This window comes from Bos grunniens, chromosome 14, assembly GCF_055505025.1.
Source record: "Bos grunniens cultivar Pamir isolate PY7600 chromosome 14, Bosgru_T2T1.0, whole genome shotgun sequence".
NCBI lineage: Eukaryota > Metazoa > Chordata > Mammalia > Artiodactyla > Bovidae > Bos > Bos grunniens.
The window spans coordinates 65446256-65470563 of record NC_141178.1 but is presented as its reverse complement, the minus strand read 5'-3'; the positions used below and the strand labels follow the sequence as shown (position 1 = coordinate 65470563).

Below are 24308 nucleotides of genomic sequence, written 5' to 3'. Positions count from 1 at the left end.
ACAGTGACCCCCAGGCTGTGAGCCCACGTCCTCTTGACGAGCAGGGACCCTGTGGCCAGAGAGGGAGCGGATGGCCCCTTCAGAGTCAGCAGGCAGCTCAAGACCCCAGGCCTCCCGACCCTCACCTGTGTATGGAATTTCTTTTAGGACACATACTCGTGCCAGAAGAGTGGGAAAGTTCCACATCGACTCTTCCAAACGGGAAGGCAGAGAAGGCTGGGAAGTGGCAGCCACCTTCCTCCAAGTGTGCCTCTGGGGTTCGGAGGACGCAGCTGAACAGCTCTGCTCCCTTAGTCTGTAGAGTTCTCCTCTGAGGTGAAAACACCGCCCTCGGTTCCCAGAGTCCCCAGACAGCAGCCCCGGGTCAAAAAACCTGCTCGTGAGGACAGCTGTCAGACCCAACTTCCGACACTCCATTTCACAAGAAGGGGGCATTATGGGGGAAATGTGCTGGAATATGTTTAATTAATTGTTTTGCTAAAAATGACAACCTGCCCATGCTGCTCTGAGAGTTTTATTACAGACAGCCAGAATGAAGTAGGCAATTTGCAATAAGTAAACCCTCCCTGCAAACCCAGGGGCAGGAATTTTTCTACGCATTGTTATTTTCAACCACCAATGTCTAGTCTTTTCATTCCTTGAAAGCCTTGATTTACAGAGTTGGAGGTCTACAACGTGGAACTTCTAAAACAGACTATCAGCCGTAATGTCTATTTTCTGCTGTTAAAGTTGGTTACAAATACCTAGGCACCGGCAAAGAAAAGACTCAAAAATATTCATCTCCCCAGCTGTGCTGTTTTAGTTCTGTTTGTGTGTGTGCGCACCTATCTACACACGATACAACTTCCAGTCGTAGGTTTTTGTTTTGTTTTTCTAAGTCTTTCAGGCAAGCCTCCCACACGGTTTTGAAAGGGGGAAAAACAAAACAAAACAAGTTATTTGTTCTTTAGCTCTTGGAGTTTAATAGGATTTTCATCTCCTGGCCCCCTTCAGGAAAAAAAAAAACAACTAATAGCTAAGTGACCACTAGCTATTCTCACGATTAATGTAAGCCTTTCACCGTTAACCTGCACTTTGGGTGCCGGAGAGCATGTGGTGCAAAGACGTTTCATCAGCTGCCAGAACAAACGACGGAATGTCAAATCTCCAACAGCTCACCTCCCAGATAAGGGTCAGGGTGGGCCCACTGGTGCTGCCTGCCTCAGGAATTCCACAAATATTTACTGAGCACAGGGGTGGCCATGACAGCTTGGGGGCTCCACTGTGCCATCCAGGATCCAGACACCACCTCCCCCTCCACCCTCCCACTGTTTTTGCAGAAGCCAAGGGTTACAGGCCCCATGCTAGCTTCCTCTGTGGGCACCGAGCAGAGCAGAAAAGTTAGGGGGCCACCATGACGCCGGCAACCAGTTCTATATGAACCCAGGACAGAGGAAGAGAGCAGGATGCAAAGGGGCACGGTGAAAGACACCCAGTGGTGACCAGCCTCTTCTGTCGCCAAGGTCACCTGAAGTGCAAGACAGACAGACTCCAGCTATACTGGACTGGCTACCAAAAACCAAAAGCATTTTCTTTTTCTCAAAAGTAAATTCCAATGCCGTTATTCGGGCAAAGCAAAGGCAGAGGGCTGGTGGGAGGCAGGTGGTTGGGACTCAACCAGAAGGTTAGAAACAAAAAGTTGACCACACATCAGCATCCAGCAGGGTCGCTGAGAACGAGAGCTTCTCCCAGTAGAAAGACTGGGCACCGTCCGGCTCCCTCCTTGGACAACCAGCCTCACTCCAACCAAGCCCTCTACCCCACAGAGGTAACCAGGACACACTAGGATTTATTGGACATCAGACCAGCTACAAAATGTGAAGTTCACCAAAACGATATTTAATAGATTTCTCTGGATTTATATCTCTTCTACCTGCCCCACCCCTGCTCCAATCTGAAGTGAGTAACTTGGTCAGAGAACTTGGCATGAAATTCTAGTACTGAAAAAGAAAAAAAGAAAGAAAAAAATGAAGCACAAGCAAAATGCACAGGGTTCTAGTCCAGTTCCCATTGCTGGTAACTTGATGTTGCATGTGTTATTTACCTTCTGTAACGGAGGGAAGAATGTCTTCACTTCCTCCCGCTTAAACCTAGGAGTTGGGTGGGGAGACGGGCTTGTTAGCTCTCCTGCCCTGGGCACTCTGGGCTGGTGGAAAGGCTTATGGGCAAAGGTGTTAAGAGCTCAGAGAGGTGAAACACTCTATCTTAACATTCCCGAATGTAAGTGTAGAGGAGAGAGGAGCGCTTTTGGTTTCATTGCATCATTCTGGAGCCAGATTTGACATTGAAACCTTTTAAAGTAGCTGAAGGGCCTTCAGCTTTTTACAACTCTGGGTTTCCTCTCCTGTAAGACCTCAGAGGGTTGGACTAGATGATCTTGGAGGCTACGGGTTCATATTGGTTGGCTGACTGTTCAAGACAGGAACTATGCAAAGGTGATAACCAACAAATGCTTGGCTGGTTGACTATGGGATCCACTTGTTGAAAAGGGTATTTATTTTCTGAGCAGAGCCCCAGGGGCTACATTCAGTGTTTTCAGAGCTAAGATTCAAACACATGGCCATTCCTGGGCAGGTTGTTAGGATCAAGGTTCTTAAGTTACTTTTCAAGGACTTTTATGGACTTCCTTGGTGGTTCAGTGGGTAAGACTCTGTGTTCCCAAAGCAGGAGTCCTGAGTTCGATCCTTGGTTGGGGGACTAGATCCCATATGCCATAACTAAAGATTCTTAATGCCACAAAGAATGCCTGGTATAGCCAAATAAATAAAAATATTTTAAAAATTAATTTAAAAATACATTTAATAAATCTAGAAAGTTTCATAGAAAAATAAATCTAGATTGAAATAGAATCTTTTTCACCACCGTAGCATTCCTAGTGTTTTGCATGGTGCCTGTCACATAGTAGGAGCTGGAATACATGTTGTATGAATAACCAAAGTGTCCAACACCCAGAACACTTCTGACACTGCCTTCACCTCCCCCGGAATGTATCAGTTCAGTTCAGTCACTGAGTCGTGTCCGACTCTTTGCAATCCCATGGACTGCAACACGTCAGGCTTCCCTGTCCATCACCAACTTCCGGAGCTTGCTCAAACTCATGTCCATTGAGTCGGTGATGCTGGAATGTATATGCATAGCTGAATCCACAAAAAGCTTTCAACTACTTTCCCAAATGACACTAATATTTAATCCCTGGCCTTTCCTGCATCCCCCACACACTCCCAATCTCACGAGTCAATCCTGCTCGAAAAAGAAGAGGGCAACAGAAGATGAGCCGGTTGGACAGCATCACTGACTCAGTGGACGTGAACGTGAGCAAACTTTGGGAGATAGCGGAAGACAGAGGAGTCTGGTGTGATCCAGTCCGTGGGGTCACAAAGAGTCGGACACGACTTAGGGACTGAACAACAACAACAACAATCCTGCTCAGCAAGCTCTATCCCTTCCTGGCTGTGTTCCTTCATCTTCCAAGGCTCAATTTCCTCATCTATTACATGCAGATAACCAGGCCTTTCTCGGGAGGAAAGGAATGGTCAGGTCCTCCGAGGGGAGGTGGGGGAGTATATAAATTCGTCCACCAGTGCTGAGAATCCACCTGGCACAATGCATGCTCACTCATGGTAAACACCAGCCATTAGAGTTACTCCTGTACTCAGTAGCATTCATGCTTGGCAGTAATTAGGGCCTCATTAAATTTTAATTTCCTTTGTGCCAGACTGGATGCTTAAGGCAGAACCAAGTTGGATTAGTACTCCACAAAATGTAAGAAAAATAAATATGCTGCAAAAAAAAAATTTATGTTTCGTGGTCTTCTGGATCATCAGGACCACTTCCTCACATACCATTGGGCAGGACAATTGGACACTGTTCTTAGAGCTAGAAGTGGCATTCGACTAAGTGGCAGGAAGTTCTGTTCAGCTTGGGGCTTTGCTACTGGTAATCTTTACTCCATGAGACTCAACACGGCCAGTGAGCCCAGGACTTTGCTGGATAGAGACTCATCCTACTTGACAAACATCCATGTGTTCCCCTGTGCTCTTCCAGACTCCCTACAGTTAGGCAGGGTCGTGTGAGCAGAACTGACACGTTTAAAGAGGGTATATGTGACTCTTTAGTCTTCTTTTCCTCTCTAGGAGCCTGAAAGCCAATTTGAAATGATGCAGCCAAAAAAAATTCAGCTTGCCTGGATCCCTAAGTCACAGCTACCTTGAAGAGCTCTTGCCCTTTGATGCATTTCATGAAAGTAAGAAATAATCCTTGTTTGGTTAAGCCAGTAGGATATCAGGGTTTATTTGTCACTGCATCATAGCTTAGCCTAACCTGACTACTAACACATCTTACTCAGTGCTTGTTCTCGAGCATTCATGCCTGTCTGTCACAGGCCAGTTATTCTCTATTATACACACACACACACACATAATTTAAATCTCAACAATTATTTTTCCTAACCTGTGAGATGATCCTGTAAGATTTAGTAAACTGGCCAACTCTCTTGAGACAAATATATTTTTTTTCTTCCCTCCGTAGAGGAAAATAAATTGGTGACAAAACTGTGTAAGGGAGCTTCCCTGGTGGCTCAGTGGGAAAGAATCCGCCTGCCAAAGCAGGAGACACGGGTTTGATCCCTGGTCTGGGAAGATCCCACATGCCATGAAGCAACTAAGCGTGTGCACCACAGTTACTGAGTCTGTGGTCCAGAGCCCAGGAACCACAACTACTGAAGCCTGCACACCCTAGAGCCCATGCTCAGCCCCGAGAGAAGCCACCGACATGAGAAGCCCGCACACCGCAACTGGAGAGTGGCTCCTGCTTGCTGCAGCTAAAGTCTGGGCAGCAACAAAAGCCCAGCTCAACCCCAAAATAAGTAAATAAATACAATTCTTTTTTAAAAATACTGCATGAGGACATTTCTTGAGAATGAGGATCTGTGTTAGTGCCAGGAAGCGCCTTCTAAAGGAAAGAGAAAAGATGCCTCTGTTACTCACTCTAGCCATGCAGCCTTTTATAATCAAAATAGTAGACTCTGGAAGGAAATGCAGGGTCCACGTCTGCGTATCCCACTCACTGAGGCACTCAACACAGAGTCTTCATAACCTCTAACTAACACACCAGCTCTGTAGGGTGGCAAGTACCTGGGCTCTGAGATCACTCAGGTCTGGCTTTAAATCAAGTTAATTTCATAAAGGCTCACTTTCCTCAGATGTCGAATGTATAAAAATTTCTACCAAGTGGCGTCGCTGAGGGAATGAAAGAAATTAAATAAGGTAGGTTAGACAACATGCTTGGCTCAATGGCTGGCATACAGCAGGCATTCAATCAATGCGTGTCCTTCTTTCTACCACCTTTAGAGTTTGGTTTCAAGTTCAGACTTGGCCAAAAAAAAAAAAAAAAAAGAGTTTGTTTACTATTGGAAGTGGTAGAAAGATCCTGCGGTATTGCTCTGGGTGCCACACAGGACAGTGGACACGGTCTTCCTGGAAGGAAACAAAGGTTGCCACCACGTCAGAGGAAAGAAGTGCACCCAGGATGCGCACAGAGGCCAGATGTTCAGATGAGGCAGCTGGGCGGAGCCAGGGAGGCAGGCAGATCGTCAGAATTTGGCCAAGAGGCCCCGAAACCTGGGACAAAGGCAGCCTGGGACGGAAGCCGTCTGGCCAGCTTCCTGTGACGAAATGGTCCAGTGACTGTCCTTCCAGGCACTGGCAACGCCAGCCACTAGGGGCAGCAGCGGGTAGCAACTGCTACTTTACCTCCTTCTGACCCAGAGCACAGGCTCCCAAACAGGCCCGATGATCATTCACTCATTTGTAGAACCAACCAGTCACTCGAGGGACAGTCATTTGGAACCTGCTCACGGGGCCAGCTCTGGGTTGGTGCTGGGAACATGAAGACAAAGAGGAAACTCTCCTTTGGGGCGGAGGTTGGTCCACGGTTTTTCAGGGAGACAGAGGTGCAAAAAGGTCAAAATCCACATGCTAGGATTTCTAAGCAGTTATTTCCAGGGCAGGAATGAGTGAAAGTGTTAGTCGCTCAGTTGTGTCTGACACCATGAGCTGTAGCCCGCCAGGTTCTTCTTTCCATGGGGTTCTCCAGGCAAGCATACTGGAGTGAGTTGCCATTCCCTTCTCCAAGCAATCTTTCTGACCCAGGGATCAAACCCAGGTCTCCTGCAGGTTTGACTGCAGGCAGATTCTTTACTGTCTGAGCCACCAGGGAACGGCTAAGTCTGGGGGATGAGTCTTGCTGGGGAGAAGGACCTACATGTAGAAAAGGAAAGAAAAGGGAAAGAAGGTGGAGCATGCGGGGTTCAGGGCTCGGCCTTGAATGGCTGAAGTGTGGGGCACATGGTGGAGTGGGAAGCGGTTATGGCAAAATATGTCTGGTGGGTAGAGGTCAGCTCTCAAAGAATCTGGACTTGGTTCTATGGGTCAGAAGTTATTAAACAGCAGTCCTTGGCATGGACAGGAAAGTCCACTCAAATGGTTTTGATTTGGGGTTTTTGAGTGCCTTTCAGCTGGACATGTGCTTTCTACTTTGATCTACTACCTACCACTTCCCAGGTGATGCTATTGGTAAAGAACCTCCCTGCTAACAGGAGACACAAGAGAAATGGGTTCAATCCCTGCATTGGGACGATCCCTTGGAGAAGGAAATGGCAACCCACTCCAGTATTCTTGCCTGGAGAATCCTATAGACAGAGGAGTCTGGCGGGCCATAGCCCATGGGGTCACAAAGAGTCAGACAGGACTGAAGCGACTTAGCATGCACAATCACTTCCTACTGTCCTACAACTGACTCCTTTACTTGTTTCTGTTGCCTGAAAACCCCCTAAGAGCATTTGGGTTTATGACTCCTGGGAGGTTTTCGGAGGTCAGTGGGACACAATCAGATTTGGTGTTTTAGAGCCACATGTCATTGGAGTGGAGGCGGGGAGGGAATGGTGACATCAGCCATGACACGTATTCCTTCCCTTAAGACTTCCTCCTTCTCTCTTACTGAAAAACCAACTCCAGAAAAATTTCTGTTCATTTTTCGGTAGTCAGACCCAGTATGACTCCCCACTCCTATCTCAACACACATACAGATTATATTTTATTCGATTCTGTTTATCAACTGAGCAGTGACTACTGAGCCACCACTCAACCAGAGCTAGGTGTTCAGGTAGCAGGGGATGGGCATGGAGGTGTGGGGATCAAAGTGTAAATGCCTGTGTCCAGCAAGACAGAGGTCTTGTCACAGTGCCAGAACGTACCTGAGACCACTGGCGAGACACACAGCGACACCACGGCACAGGCCACCCAGGCTCCATGCAGCTGTGTGGCTGGCATGGTGCACGTGCAGAGCTATGAGGGCGCTAGCCAGGAGGTCTGAACTGCCAGCAAGCCGCCGTCCCCCAAGGCAGGACCACTGAGTCAGAAATGCCACTACTGAGCATATACCCTGAGAGAACCATAATTCAGGAAGACACATATACCTCAGTGTTCACTGTAGCACTATTTACAATAGTCAGGACAAGGAAGCAAGCTCAGTTCAGTCAGTTCAGTCGCTCAGTCTTGTCTGACTCTTCACGACCCCATGAACTACAGCACGCCAGGCCTCCCTGTCCATCACCAACGCCCAGAGTTTACTCAAACTCATGTCCATTGAGTCAGTGATGCCATCCAACCATCTCATCCTCTGTCGTCCCCTTCTCCTCCCGCCTTCAATCTTTCCCAGCATCAGGGTCTTTTCAAATGAGTCAGTTCTTTGCATCAGGTGGCCAAAATATTGGAGTTTCAGCTTCAACATCAGTCCTAGATGTCCATCAACAAATGAATGGATAAAAAAGATATGGTACATATTTTCAATGGAATATTACCCAGCCATAAAAAGGAATGAATTTGGGTCATTTGTAGAGATGTGGAGCCTGTCATACAGAATGAAGTAATTCAGAAAGATTAAAAACAAATACATATATTAATGCATATATATGGAATCTAGGAAAAAGGTACACATGAAGCTATTTGCAGGTCAGGAATACAGATACAGGATGTAGAGAACAGATATGTGGACAGAGGAGGGGAGAGGGAGCATGGGACAGACGGATTGGGAGCGCAGCACTGACATTTACACGACCATGTGTAAAACAGATAACTAGCGGGAAGCTGCTGTAGAGCGCAGGGAGCTCAGCTTGGTGCTGTGATGACCAAGAGGGGTGGGATGGGGGTGTGGTGGGAGGGAGGCTCAAGAGGGATGAGATATATGTATATGTACAGCTGATTCATGTTGTTGTACGCCAGAAACTAACACAACATTATAAAGCAATTATATTCCAAGAAAAACTATTAAGAGAGGTGAGTCTATTTAAGCCATGTGCAGAATCAATGTGGCCTTTGACCAAACAGAGCAAGAAGTCTCTCATCATTTCTATCACTGAAACATCTTCTATATCCAGATATCTTGAAATTGAGTCCCCAAATATCCTACTAGGATCAACCATATGCCTCCCCAACCCTGAAAGAACATCCCTTCCCTGCCTCACCCTGATCCCCACAGGTACTATCCATCAAGTACTTTCTCAACCTGCGAGCACAGGAATTGCACTCTGGCTTTGGTGGTAACAGAGCCAGACTTGGGAGTGCCTGCGGCCCAGCCAGGAAACGCGAGAGGTGAAAGAGAGCCAGTGCTGGGCTCTGTGGATGGACCCACCACTCCCAGGACAGGCGGAGCAGGTCCGCAGAGGGCGTGGATGATCAGTTTCCTTCATTTCAGGTCACTCTCTGGTCACTGGGTGACGGCTCTCCCGAGGGGTGGGGATGAGGCTGCCAGTCACAGACCCAAAGCATCAGGCCCTCCCTCAACCACAGTGACTCACGGGCAGCCTCACAGACGCAGGTGTGAGGTGCGTCTGTGCCAACGCCACGGTGCTGGTCAGCATTTCCAGGCGCTGCCTGGGTGCTGGGTGCTGTGCTCAGTCCCTCACAGGCGTTTGTGGTTGTTGTGTAGTCCCTCAGCTGGGTCCAGCTCTTTGTGACCGTATGGACTGTAGCCTGTCTGACTCCTCTGTCCATGGGCTTTCCCAGGCAAGAACACTGCAGTGGGTTGCAGTGCCCTCCTCTAGGGGGATCTTCCCGACCCAGGGACTGAACTTGCATCTCCTGCATTGGCAGGTGGGTTCTTTACCGCTGAGCCACCAGGGAAGTCTCTCACAGGTACGAGCCCCTGTGATCTTGCACAGCAACCCTGTGTGCAGGGACTCTGCCTCCGCAGGTCCAGGTCGGCTCACTGTGTGGAGCTGCAAATGCACAAATTCTCCAGCCAGACTGAGGACCCCTCCCAGGAAGGGATGGTGGCTTTGTCTTTAGTGTCCCCACCCTCATCCCTCCCCAACCCTGACATGGAGCACAGAACCCCACACACAAGGGCAGGGTGGCGGCTGGGCCAGGACAAAGGTGAGGCAAGTAGCAAACCAGGATGCAACGTTTAAGGAGGCACCCCCTCCCTCTTGGGTGCTGAGCCTGCACTTGCTGACCCTGAGAGCAAGCGCCATCAGAGATGCCACACACTGGGGACTCATTTGCTAATCAGTCCCAGGCCTGGGTAGGGAACTGGTCAGACTGGTGTGTGTGGTGTGTGTGTGTGCAAAGCCTGTTTCCTTTCCTCTCTAGCCCTGTGATTGACCTTCCCCACCCGGTGCCTCAGTTTCCTCACCTGTAAAACGGAGCTTCTTGGTAATACCAAGAGGTGGGGGAAGATATGGAGAAATCAGAATTCCCATACACTGCTGGTGGGAATGTAAAACGGAAACAGCCAGAATGGTGTGGCAGTGTCTCAAAACGTTAAACACAAAACCCAGCACTTCCACACACAGATAGCCACCTAAGAGAAATGAAAACGCATGTCCACACAGAGACTGCACACAGATATAGCAACGTTATTATAATGGGCAGACGAAGACACAACCCAACTGCCCAGCAGCAGGTCACCGAATAAACAAAATGGCCCACGATACCACTGTGGTATGATATGAACGGTGTCCCGCCCAAATTCATTAGCTAAAGCCCTATTCCCAGAATGTGAGTCAAGGCCTTCAAAGAGGTGATTAAGTTAACATGAAGCTGTAAGGGTGGACTCTAGTCCAATCCTCACAAAAAGAGGAAACTGAACACTCAGAAGAGACATAATGGAGGCACGTGCGCAGAGAAAAGGCTATGCAAGGATGTGGAGAGAAGGCAGCGGCTGCAAGCCAGTGAGAGAGGCCTTGTGAGCCACCAAACCTGCTGACACCTTGAGCTTGGACTTTCAGCCTCTAGATCTGTGACAAGATAAATGTCTGTCCTTTAAGCCACCCAATCTGGGGTATTTGGCCATGGCAGCCCCAGGTGGTCTACGGATGCAATGGAATATCATTTAGCCATGAAGTAATATGCAGTCCTGATGCATGCTGTGACATGGAGGAACCGCAAAAACATGCTAAGTCAAAGAAGCATATGAAAGACCACGTACTTTATGAATCCTTCTATGTGAAACGTCAGTAAAGGCGAAGCTATACAGGCAGAAAGAAGATTAGTGGTTGTCTAGAGTTGGCGAGGGAGACAAGGATGGAGAATGACTGGCAAGGGGCACAGGATCTCTGTTTGGGATGATGGGAATGTTCGAAGATTAGACCCTAGTGATGGATGCATAGCTCTGTAGATACACTAAAAGTCAGTAGAATGTATATTTTAAATGGGTGGATGTGAAGCTATTTATGTTTTAAAATTTATTTATTTTAATTGGAGGCTAATTACTTTACAATATTGTAGTGGGTTTTGCCATACATTGACATGAATCAGCCATGGGTGTACATCTGTCCCCCATTCTGAACCCCCCTCCTCCCACCCTCCCCATCCCATCCCTCAGGGTCATCCCAGTGCACCAGTCCTGAGCACCTTGTCTCATGCATCAAACCTGGACCGGCAATGTTTCACATATGATAATATACATGTTTTAATGCTATTCTCAAATTACTTTTTAAAATGTGACTAGTACTAACATCTATGCTACAGAGATGCCCAGGGCCCAACTCACAGCACTTGGGACTTTTTATTATACTTAAATAAGTATCTGTTTCTCAACTGAAAGTTGCCCAAAGTGCCTCCAAGTTCATTTATTTTTAGAGACCTTTAGTTTTACAGAAAAAGAAACTGGCCCATCACCAGCGATGCTGTGTCCCTAAGTGGCCTGCCCACCCAGGACTCCCAATCAGCATCTTCCGGCTGCAGCATGCCTGCCCGATGTAGCTGCAACTGTTCTTGTCTTGGGTTGTACGGATGTGTGCTGGAGTTCCGGCTCTGCCCTCCCCACTATCTGCTCAGCAGGGCTGCCGTACAGATGACCTGGGCTATGACGTGAGGTGTGAGGGGCACAGAGCCTATGCACAGTTGACATTCAATACATCGGGAACAACCCCCATGCAGGAGAAGGCCCTTCATCGAGCTCTGAACACACACCCATCCCTGTGTTATCCTTAGCGAGGGCTGGTGGCTCCGCCCCCAGGGCGCTAATCAGTGGGGTGGGGCCCCAGCCCTCTTGCTGGAGCCGCAGGTGGACAGAGGGTAGGAGGGGACACACGTGCACGAGCCTGAGCCTTAAGAGCACTAGGTGTGGTGTAGGACTGCCTGGCTTCCAGAAACCTTGGACAAAGGACTTCCCCCCTCTGTGCTTTTTTATCGATTAAATGGGGATAACAGAGTCCTCCCATCTCCCAGAAGTGCCATGCGCTAGCCCACAGAAAGCACTCAGGCCCTGTGCCTCTGATGTCAGGAAGCAGTTGCTGCTAAGTGCCAAGTGACCATGACCTTCCTGAGAGCAGGGATGCTGTTTTCTTCCCCTGGCAGGTGCTCAGTGAGTGTCTGCTGATTGGACAGAGGAAGTAAACTAGCCAGCGCAGAAGAGGAAAAGTCACGCACTGCCATATGATTGGGCATCCTTGGGTCAATTCCCTCATTTCTCTGGGCCTCAGTTTCCCTAAGTTGGAGCAGGCAACCCCGAAACTTCCTTCCTGCTAGAACACTCCTTGATCCTACTCACGCACCATGCTGCTATTATTCTCATCCTCCCAACATCCCCCTCTGGGGACAACAGAGGACATTAGACTTTTTACAATAAATCCCGTTTCTAAAAGTGCTGAAGTCAGGCCACGTTCAATCTCACAGCAGCCCCCCATCTTTGGAGGGGCTCCCATTAACCCACCAGTGATCCAAACCCTTTCTGTTCTGTGGCTCCCTGCACCCAGGATTCTCTGCTCTTGGAAATGACCTGAAGTCTTCCAGTTCTCCTGAACTGTGTGGCTCTGGCAGAAATTCACTGCATGCTTAGAATCAATTAAATTCCAGGCCGTTCTATAGGATAATGCCGCCTCGGTGCTCTCTATCAGGGGAGGTTTGGTGAGGGCCTGTGCTCCTCTCTGCTCCTGTCTGCAGCCACCAGCATCCCTTCCCCTCGCTTCTTGGCTGGGAGGAGGGGGCGGTCTCTTTTTCCATCTTCTGGCTGTCAGTCCACACGCCCTGCCTCCTCTAGCCCCTGTCATTGTGAGGCCTTTCCCTACCCTCTCTGGGCCACCACCCATCCTAAACAACTTGGCCATGTGCAATATCCAGCTCTGACCAGACTGGGTTACAAATACCTTAAAGATGCTGCTCCTCAAAAGACAAGGGTGCAGTGCACAGGAAAATAATTTCTCAATGTCCTCCTGCACAGGCCAGGAAGATTCCATGGGAGCTCTGCATACCCACAGGGGCTAAGGGAGCCTGAGATGGCTTTTTCGTTTGAGTGATTCAGCCCGGTCTTGTAGTTTAAGAACAGCAGGAAAGTAATGTCAGCTGAAAGGAGTTTTCTGTGCTATTTAACTAAATGGCTCTGCAGCTGGAAAGAACCATGGGCAGACGTGTTATGATTCAAGGGCTCCCAATTACAATGATCCTCTTTTATTGTATAAAAACAGCAACCCAGCCATTCTCCACCCTCCCAACGCCTGCTCCCCCTACCTCCTGCCCCCATTGACTGGCAAGGCTGTTTAGCATCCTGAAAGTAGCACTCAGCTTCTCCTTCGTCTCCATCTCTCAGCTGTCAGCCCACTGGGATTCCTTCTCTTGCCAGAGCCAGGGAGGAGAGGGTGGCATGCCCCCTGGAGAATGTTCTGGTGTAGACACTGACAGACGCTTAGAATTGTCTTGGGAGTGGGGTTTGGGTGGCTAAGGATAACAGGCACAGATCTGGAATTCTCTTCTGTTTTAACTAATCTTACACCACACACACACACACACACACACACACACACACACACACACTTGCGCGCGTGCGCGCCTGCGTACACTGACCCCTACATTCCTTTAGCAGAAAAGCTGTCAGACTGTCCAGAAACTCATTCGAAAACTGTCCCTTCTCCCTCCATATAGTTCCAGGCCTCCAGAAGACATCAGAAAGACCTGGTGAGGGACTCTCCTGGTGGTTCAGTGGTACAGAATCAGCCTACTGATGCAGGAGACACAAGTTCGATCCCTGATCCGGGAAGATCCTACATGCTGCGGAGCAACTAAGTCCAAGTGTCACAACTACTGAGCCTGTGCTCTAGAGTCCAGGAGCCGCAACCACTGAAGTCCGTGTGCTCTAGAACCCTTGCTCCACAACAAAAGAAGCCACTGCAACGAGAAGCCCGAGTACTGCACTAGAGAGCAGCCCCTGCTCACCCAATCTAAAGACCCGCAGCGAGGAAGACCCAGCACTGCCAAAAATAGATACATAAACATAGTTACATATACATATAAAGACCTGGTGATGCATAAGAGTGTCGGCTTTAGCATCAGGCTGATGTGAATGCGAATCTCGGCTACCTCCTCTCTGAGACCAAGCACCTGACCGCTCTGCGCTTTGGTCTCCTTTGGTCTTTAAGATGAGGCTCCACCGTGGCCCTGGATGCCCTCCTCAGAGTCACTCTGAAGGACACAGTGAAGAGAGCACGTTCAGCAGGGTGCCTGGCACACAGTAGGTACCCAATTTTTGGATGCTCTTGCTGCTCTGAAGATGGGGGCACTGTGTTTGTGGTGTGTCTGGGGAGGGCAGGGGACTTTGTATTCTATTCAATCTCACCAGCCAGAGTGGACACAGCTGGGGTCAGGGGCCCGGGGTGGGGGGAGATGCTTCTGAGGGATACAAATGGCGGCCCCGCGGAGGACTGGTTCTCCTGCCTTTCTGCAACAGTGATTTAAACCGTCATGCTAGCACTACCCCTGCATGTGTGCCTGCAGCCTGCTCTGTGTAGAATCTGGTCCTTCCTCGGTTTTCTGCAGCTGGTTTGGAGTCCAGAAGCCGCAGGTGCAGGCATCCAACCATCCCAGGAAATCTCATTCATCTTTTCTCTCTACCCTTCTCAACAGCAGGCTACTTTTCTCTCCCACAGAGTCTGTTCTGGGCCCCCGACAGGGAGCATTCCCTCCCAGAGAAAGAGCTAAATCAGCCTGGCCACCCTTCGAGGCCCCAGAAACACAGGAATCCACTCCCTGCCCGGAGCCTGACAGCAAACAGTTCCCAGGGTTTTGCTAATTTCCCCCTGCAAGGTGAACCAGGCGTGGCTTTAAATCCAGGAAAGTAAACCCAGCAGGTGCTTTGAACTTCTCCATCCCAAACCAAGCCTGTGCACCTCTAAAGTCTACTCTGAGCCTCTTATACCTAAGTGAGTGAATGCCTGGGCCACATTCCTTCATATCGATCCCCCATGAATGAACAGCACACGCATTTCATTCGCTACAGGTTTCACATGGTAAATACTGTTGCACTGAAACACTGTAATAAGATTTAATCCCCACTAAGCGTTTCGGTGCTAGGGGACAAGAGGAGGGCAGGAAGAGGAAGAAAGTGTGTGGACTGTGGCTTTTAACAGGTAAACTGTTCACCAGGGGTGGGGTGGCGGGTAAAGAGAGGTGTCAGCAAGAAAACTTGATTCTGACTCTGGTCTTTTTTGATTCCCTTTTAAAGTTTGGGTGGAACATGATGAACTGTTGCCAAGACAGTTTTTCTTCTTGGGGGTCTGCTACACGTGTGTGTGTAGGAGACACACACATACACACACACACACACATACACACCCCATTGCCAATCAACCCATCTTAAATGCATGACTTCAAGCATAGAAACAGGAAACAGATTGGGGTGGATGTTGTTAAAATCACAACCTATTTGATGGAGGGTGGGGGCGGGGAATCGAGAGGACTTTCTCTTTTTCAACTACAAAAGAAACTACCCTGTCAGTACCCAGAACAATGCCCACTCTGTTGTCTACCACCGGGGTATGTGAGCAGCTGAGCATCTTTTCAGAACGGCACTGCCTGAATTTAACCATGACACAGCACATTACCTGAACGGTGCACCAGGGTCCCACTGTGATATTTCAGGAGAGCTCACCGTGTCCGAAGTTGCTCAGATTTGCCACAAATGAGCACATATGTGAGTGTGTGTGTGTGTGTGTGTGTGTGTGCGTGGTGGGGGGAGAGGGTGGGATGGAGGAGAATTGCAATGAACTGGGGACAGTTGGGGTCTTGAAATCTATGGCACAAATTCATGCATGTTAATTACTTGGCCCCTCTCAAGGATACAAGAAAGTCACATCTTAGAGGTGGTGGCAAGATGATGATGGCAGGTGAGGATGGTGACAACAGGTAACATTTACTGAGCAGAATCCACGTGTCAGGCACTATGCTAAACCCTTCTGTAAATTTCTTCAGCTTCACAACAATCCAGAAAGCAGCTACTGGAATAATCTCCATTTTAGAGCTGAGGAAACAGGTTTATATGTAACAGCCCCAAATCATAAAGTGATTAACTGAGAAAAGAATCAGGGATGGTGGCCTTTCTGGGGGAAGCCAGTGTGGGGAAACTGACAGAAGGGCCTCTGGGAGCATCCCCTCTGTTTATATACATCAGATCAGATCAGATCAGATCAGTCGCTCAGTCGTGTCTGACTCTTTGCGACCCCATGAATCACAGCACGCCAGGCCTCCCTGTCCATCACCAACTCCCGGAGTTCACTGAGACTCACGTCCATCGAGTCAGTTATGCCATCCAGCCATCTCATCCTCTGTCGTCCCCTTCTCCTCTTGCCCCCAATCCCTCCCGGCATCAGAGTCTTTTCCAATGAGTCAGCTCTTCTCATGAGGTGGCCAAAGTACTGGAGTTTCAGCTTTAGCATCATTCCTTCCAAAGAAATCCCAGGGCTGATCTCCTTCAGAATGGACTGGTTGGATCTCCTTGCAGTCCAAGGGACTCTCAAGAGTCTTCTCCAACACCACAGTTCAAAAGCATCAATTCTTCGGTGCTCAGCCTTCTTCACAGTCCAACTCTCACATCCATACATGACCACAGGAAAAACCATAGCCTTGACTAGACGAACCTTTGGTTATGACTAATTCACGTTGTATGGCAGAAACCAACACGACACTGTAAAGCAATTATCCTCCAATTTTAAACAAATGTGAAAAAAAAAAAAGCAAAGCTGAAGGGTCACAACCGAAATTATTCTGCTGATGAGTGCTGGAGCTGCAGGTAGGACCCGGGGAATCTGAGGGTCAGGAGAAAGGCAAGCGTTGTGTTTGGGGAATCAACTGGTGCTCCTTTCCATTGTGTCCAGTTCTACTCATTAGTTACTGCAAAAGGAAAGCTAGCTGCTTCCTGGTAACAGCTGACTAAAGGCTTCCCTGGTGGCTCAGCGGTAAAGAATCTGCCTGATGCAGGAGACACAGGAGATGGGGATTTGACCCCTGGGTCAGGAAGATCCCCTGGAGAAGTAAATGGTTCTTGCCTGGAAAATTCCAAGGATAGAGGAGCCTGGTGGGCTACACTCTATGGGGTCACAAAGAGCTGGACACGACTAAAGTGACTGAATATGCACACAATAGCTGACTAACATCAGGTTAATTTTGGATTCCTATTGGCAGAACCTAAAAGAAAATCTCCCTCACTTTCTTAGTGTGTTGTCTTCTTTTTGCCCTAAGGCAGAACTGGTCCCCTGGTCTGAAACTTTCCAGAACTCATTCTAGTTCAAATAAGAACCAAGCTGATTTATTTCCATAAGGCACACTGCTGTCAGTCTTACCTTCTTAAGAAACCTGACAGTCCCTCCTCAGAAGCCTGCAATGGCTCCCTAGTACCTACAAATTAAATCAACCTCCTCCACGTCTGCCTCCAAGTCTGGCATCATCTCTCTGCACAATCTTCCCTGCGTCTCCCTCTCCACCTCAGCAGAACACACATGGCCCCTAGGACGCAGTTTTAATTTCATCCAGAATACACCCCTTTTCTCATCGGAGGCCACACACACTTTATCTTCCAGCTCAACAACACTTCCACCATTCACCCCTTCTGCTTTACAAGCTGAATTCCAGTGTATTTATGGCATTGATGCGCCTAACTAAAAACATGTGATTGCCCCTCTCCAGTAGGTTCTGGTGACCATGTGGCACAGTTCTGGTCAAGCTAAGGACAGAAGTCCCTGAGAGGGGTGTCCCTTTCCAAACGTAACAGTAAAGCCACACTAGGTAAATGTTCTGTGTGCCTCAGTCATCCTACTTCCCCTTTCCTGGAAGGCAGATGTGAGGCCTGGAGATGCAGCAGCCCCCTTCCCACCATGAGGTGATAGACCTGGGGTCAAATGCGTAAAACTCTATGGGTGGCAGAATAGAAAGACAGAGCCTCGGTCCCCAGTGGTACAGCTGAGGCACCATTCCACCCACTTTCTTCTTGTCCAACACAAATAGGCCCCCATCTGGTTAAGTCATGGGTGGGCAGAATTTCTGGTGCTAACAGCTGTGTGCAATGATACCAGACACACCTCCAGACATGGTTCCTCCTCAATCACGGGCAGTTTCCCAGCTACTCACTCTAGGAAATCCTCTATGGGATCCCTCACAGTGCAAGAACTGAGCCCTTCATGCTGCTGTTGCTGCTGCTGCTAAGTCGATTCAGTCGTGTCCAACTCTGTGCGACCCCATAGACGGCAGCCCACCAGGCTCCCCCGTCCCTGGGATTCTCCAGGCAAGAACGCTGGCGCAGGTTGCCATTTCCTTCTCCAATGCATGAAAGTGAAAAGTGAAAGTGAAGTCGTTCAGGTGTGCCTGACTCTTTGCGACCCCATGGACTGCAGCCTACCAGGCTCCTCTGTCCATGGGATTTTCCAGGCAAGAGTACTGGAATGGGGTGCCATTGCCCTTCATGCTACTTCCACAGTAGTTACTCTTCTCAATTCTAGCACCTATTTAATTCTGCTTGATGTGGCCTGCTGGCTGCTCAAACTCCTAGGTGGTAAGGGGTCTCAGTCCACTAACATCTCCCTAGTGCCTGGAGCAGGGCTTTGCATCAAGGTTAGAGAGATGCTCCATTTCATCAGCATCTCCAACATGTCTAGAATAGCGCACTGGCATGTGGACGGCACATGTTCTGGAGTCTGGCACTCTGCTTACTGTTTGGCCTTGAGCAAGTTAGAGAACCTCTCTGTGCTCCTAGGTCCTCATCTATATAAAGGAGAGAATGACAGTACTTGCCCCACTGGGTTTCACAAAGACAAAATAGTTTAATTTTAAGCACTTGGTCCCTGACATATAAAAGTGCTTAATGACTATCGCCCTTTATTAGTGTGATGAATATTATAGTTATGGAATAAACAAATCAACACAGAGTTGCTAAATATAAATTAATTAAGAGATGAATTAGGACTTCCCTGGGGGCTCAGATGGTAAAGCGTCTGCCTACAATGTGGGAGACCCAGGTTCAATCCCTGGGTCGGGAAGATCTCCTGGAGACAGAAATGGCAACCCACTCCAGTATTCTTGCCTGGAAAATCCCATGGATGGAAGAACCTGGTAGGCTACAGTCCATGGGGTCGCTCATGACTGAGCGACTTTACTTTCTTTCATGTAGGAGATGAAACCCAGGAAAATTCCTACAAGTTTGGACCACTGGGCAGTGGTCCCTGTTCCCTCTTTTCTGCCTTTACTTTTCATTCTAACTACAACTTCCCATATCTGAGGAGCTGCTATACTGGAATGCTGTTAAGACTTGGCTTCAAATGCGGAGTCTAACTCTTGTTGTGTGGCTTCTGGGCAAGTTTTTGTCACCTCTCGGAGCTTCAGTTTCTTCCACTGTAAACTTGGGATAATAATCGTATTTATCTCATAGGGTTATAGTGAGAATTAAATGGTAAAGCATGTAAAATATACAGCATTATGCCTGGCACACTGAAACAGTGTTAGCAACTGTTATCAAACACTGTCATTATCCTTTTTTGTCAAATGCACAGCACCCCACTGAGTCTCATGGTCCTGATGGGGACAGGACACTTGAGGTGGGGTTGCCTTTGGGCATGTCAAGACACGCTGCATTTACATTGGGAGAATACTTGTGTGCCAACAAACATTTGTGGCATCTTGATTTGTGCCTTTAAATGGGAATTAGTATATTCCATTTACCCCAAAACCTTGGCCTCTGAATTTTCCCCTTAAGAGCTGTTAACTTCCAAGTGGATCCTTCGCTGACACCAAACCTGGCCAGAAGGCAAATATGCACATGAGAACAGTCAATGGAGCAGAGTGTTTAAATAGCAACGATATTCCCAGATCGTGTGTCCAGTCACTGTCAGGGACACATTTCAATCTTACTTGTACATTTCCCCCCTTTGGCCTTAAAAGAAGATGTGTCTACAGCTTTATATTAACTTTCCCTTTAAACTTAAACCTTCATGTGAGTCCCGTTCAAGCACTTGAGGGCTCCATTAATCTATTTTTACTGTTAAACATGCCATTTTACAAGATATTTATTCCACTTGGTTGTCGTCCAAATGCTTTTTGACATTACTGTCCTGGGACTCCACTACTTTAACTCACTGCCCTCATAAACAGAAAATCACCTTTTGACGGAAATCTTGAAGAGCTCTCAGAACTTCACTCCCTACACTTCAAGGCATTCACTTCTGCTCAACATTACAGGAGAGAGAATGTGCATGTGAGTGAGTGAATGAGTCTATGTATGTGTGTGTTTTAAGAGGATAATTGTGCGAGGTTTGAGCAACCAGAGGAACGAAGTGGGGCAATGCCTGTCCCCCAAATCCTGCACCCCGCTCCCCTTCACCGGCCTGACTCGGACTTGGGGAGCTGCTATTAGTAACATTAACAACACCAGGTGGCTTCTCTGATGGCTAAAACGGTAACGAATCTGCCCGCAATGCGGGAGACCCAGGTTCGATCCCTTGGTCAGGAAGATCCCCTGGAGGAAGGAAAGGCAACCCACTCCAGTATTCTTGCCTGGAGAATCCCCATGGACAGACAGAGAGACTTGGGGTGAGGGTGGGGGTGGCCATAGTTCACGGGGTCGCAAAGAGTCGGACACGACTGAGCGGCTAACATTCAACATTAACACTGATAACAGAGGGAGACCGTCGGGGATTGCGCTGGACAGAACTCCAGGGTCTGGGCAGCGCCACTTTCAAGGGGAGGGGTCCAGGGAAAGTCTTGGTTTCCCCACCTTCCTCCTCCCCCACCTTCCAGACAAACAAAAGGCCATCGCGGAAATTACTGTGAAGGCAGAGACCCCACTGGCTTGGAAACCAATCCATCAGGTGGAAGCCTGAGCAAATCACAACTTAGCTTCCCCGTCAAGTTTTCTCCCCAGCCTCCCACACCCCTCTCCCCTTCCGCCGCCGCCTCCCGAGCTCCGCACGGCGACGAGCCCAAGGGGACCGTCCTGTGATGCTCACTGGTTTCCAACTTTCCGCTCATCTGCGCCTCCGCAGCCTCCTGCACAGCGGCTGGGAAAGGGGCAAGTTTGTAAAGGCTAAGAGTCGACCAAGTCCCGGGGACCCCACCAAGGAGCCGTAACACCAACAAAGCTGAACCTCTCTCGTGGGGGCAGAGACGAAACGCGCCCCCTGCGGTTCCGGGCCGGGGGGTGGAGGGTGGCGGTGCGCGGAGGGGGTGGCGACGGTGGGCTGGGGCGGGCCGCCGGGCCCTGCGGAGAGGGGGTCCCCGGGGGGTGTCCCCCGCCGCCCCTCCCCACGCGGCTTCCCCGGCACCTGAGCGGGGCGTGGGGACAGCGCCGCGCTCCGGCCCGGCCCGCGCGGCAGGTAGCTCGGCCGGTCGCCCGCCCGCCCGCCCGCGCCGCCGGCAGCCGCCAGGAGCGCAGAGCGGAGAGGCGAGCCTCAGCCCACGGCGTCATGCTTCCTGCCACCACGTTACGGCGAATCGTCACCGGGAGCGGGGAGACGCGGGGAGCGCGGGGCGGGGGGGGTGGGGGACGGCGGGGAGCACACACACGCAGCCCCCCGCCCGCCGAACCCCGCGGAGCCGGGGCCACGTCCCGGCCGAGTCCCTGCGGGACCGGCCCCGCTCGCACAAAGCGCCGCGCTCGGGCCAAGGAGGGAGGGAGCCGGCCCCGAAATAAATAAATAAAAACACAGTCGGGTCTACGTAACGCCCTGTCGAAAGCGGACGCCATATTTTTTTGTGGCTTATGTCGACATAGGGAAACGTAGACATGTTTTTTTCCTCCTCCTCCTCGCTCGGCCTCCCATTTATCCAAACTTGTAATCAGAACTCTTAAAAAAAAATCTCCCCCACCTCTGACTCTTCTGATCTCCTCCCACCCGCAAAAAAAAAAAAAAAAAAGAAAGCCTGCACACTACCTACCACCCCCATCCCGCGCCCCCCTTTGCAATCACAAACCCGGCCAAGTCCCATTAACAACACATTTTTCGGGAGCGGCGGCGGCGGCGGCGGCGGTGGGAAAGTTGGGCTGGAGTGGCCGGTGCCCGGCGTGCGGGGCTCGGGGCCGGCTGCGCCGGGGCGGTGGGGGGGTGCTCCGCGCCGGGGCGAAGTTTCTTACCTGCGCCGGGGGCTGGGAGCGCGGGGACCCGGGCTGGGAACGCGGAGACGCGGCACAGGGGCGTTCCAAAATGGAACTCTGCTGGCTCCCCCCCCACCCACTCCCCACTCCCCACCGGGCGCCCGGCTCGGGCTCCGTGGGAAAGAGGGGGCCAAGCCAGCCTGCCAGCCAGCCAGCCAGACAGAAGCCCCCGTACGGAGAACAGTGGCCAAAATTTTTTAAAAGGGGGGGGGGGAAAAAAGGAAAAAAAAGGGGGGAAAAAATGTCTCGATCAGTGGGGAATCTACGCCAAAACCCACATGATCTGTAACGTCAGCATGCGTATTTGCATACGATACCACCACCCGAGCTGCCACCCGGGCTCGGGTTCCGCAGAAAGTTACAAAGTGAAATTCAGCTCCCTCCGGAGACGCCGGCGAAATGTCAATTTTCAGGCGGGAGCTAGAGGGGTGGGAGGGGGGGAAGCTAGCCCTCAAGGCGCTGGTTACTAGCCAAGGTTGGGGTGGGGGCCCCGTAAATTAAGTTAAAAGTCTGAGCCCAGTAACGGACTCGGTGGAATTTCTGCTAGGGGAGGAGGGGGAGGCGCGAGCGAGATCATTGAATATTAAGCAGGACCCGGCGAGGCGGCTAAGGCCGAACCCTCCCGGCGCAATACCCATTTTCTTTATTAAAAGTTCAAGGTGTCATTGATGAGCTCAGCAAACTGTTGATCCCGACCACGTGGAGTGGCGGACGGAGGGACTGCGGGGCGCGGCTGCTCCAGCGCAAGCCAGCGGCACCCGGGACCCCGCGTCCCTCCCGCAGCGCAAGGGTGGGGCCGCCGCGCGCCCCGGGGCGCGGCCTGCGCGTTCTCCCGCCTTTGGACTCAAGGAAATAATGACAACTTAAAAAAAAAATTTTTTTTTTTTTTTAAGCGAGACACATTTAACTCCTGGAATAGGAACGAGAGCGCTTAGGGTAGGCAGGGTAAGAAAGAGCCCCTACTTATATAACGACTAGAAATTAGAGGACTTTTGCCCAAGAGAGTCTGAGATTTTCGCTTGCGCCAGGTCTGAGGTTGGTTAAACATCCTCAGACTTTCCCCCTAAGCGTCAATAAACAAACAGACGCCCCGGGAGCTGACTTAAAAACTCTTGCCGGGCCAGCGTTCGCTGGGATTCTCAGACTTCCAGAAATGCACACCCCTGCGGCGCTCACAGGCAAGTCCCTCGGAAGCGAGGCGGGTCACTTTCGAAATTGCGACTCCGGCGTTCCTGGCGGGAGGGCATCCCTAAGTGTTGCCTCCCCCTGGATCTCCCCTTGGGCTCCTTAGAGCAGAGGCGAGTCTGGACGTAGCTGCTCTCCGCCTACGGCCTCCGCAACCGCGAACTTGCGTTTGGGGCGCGGCGCTGCTGCAACAGTGCTCAGCTAGGGAGCTCTAAGGGATTTGGGATTCAGGAGACGCTCTGGAATCTCACGGAGAGCAACCTGTCTGCGCCTCCGGGTCCTGCTTGGATGGACCCTTTTCCTCTCCGTGGGCGTCTCGACGCGTCAGCATCTCCCAGGTGTGAGCTGAGCGCGAGCGCGCACGAGCCAAGAGGGGTCCAGAGGATGCTGTCTGGGGTTGACTTTTGATGCTCTGAGCGCCGCGAGGAGACAAAGGGAGCCTGAGGCTGGGAGGCCCTGCGGAGTCCCCGCCTGCCCTGAAGATTAGCAGGCTCGGAGCGTCGGGGTTTCCCGGCCAGCCTTTGCTCCAGGGAATTAGAACGAACTCTAGCGGCGGCTTGCGACTCGGCTCCAGGCGCGAGGGCAGCAACAGGTGGCCGGGTGCGACGGAGTGGCTGCAGGCGAGGACCGGGACTGGGGCTGACCGCGTGGCCAAGGCACTGAGTGACCTTTCGGCATTTTCGTTTCCGAGGCTGAGGAGAAGAAAGAAGCCAAAAGGTTTTCCTAGGATCTCCCCAGAGACTCGTTTCTTCAACAGAATCTCCTTCTTTGGGTCCCCAGGAATTTTTGCAATAAAAATAGCTCGTATGCAAAACTTTCTTACTGGCTTGCACCTGTTTGTTCCGTTATTGCTGATGTAGGGTTTGCTTGTTAACAGCATAAAATTAGATTCTGGCCTGGGAGTGGGGGGTCTCTTCGCGAGACCCTCTGGCACCTGAGGCTTGAGCTGCCGGGGAGGCAGACTTTTAAAATATTGTGAAGAATTTGCTGAATGACTATGATCCAGGTCATGTCGCATCTTTCTCAAACTCATTTGATACCTACTCTCTAAAATCCTAATCTGTTAGTTGCCATCAAAACCAGAATTTAGGGATGCTGTGGTTTTTTTTTTTTTCTTCCCTCAAGGGTGTGTCTGAAGAGTGAAAGAAAAAGATGTCCCCAACTCTTAATATTTTTATATT

At 50.3% G+C, this 24308-nt stretch overlaps 1 protein-coding gene across 3 annotated transcripts in view; it reads right to left on the bottom strand.

Moving 5' to 3' along the window:
- The window catches only part of ZHX2 (zinc fingers and homeoboxes 2), a 181433-nt gene extending 157487 nt beyond the window's left edge, over positions 1-23946 (bottom strand). For all 3 annotated transcript variants that reach the window (XM_086337036.1, XM_086337044.1, XM_086337034.1), the window contains exon 1: positions 21922-23946. The gene's annotated coding sequence lies outside the window, so the exon portion shown is untranslated. The remainder of the gene's footprint in view (positions 1-21921) is intronic.
- Between the last annotated feature and the right edge of the window lie 362 nt (positions 23947-24308).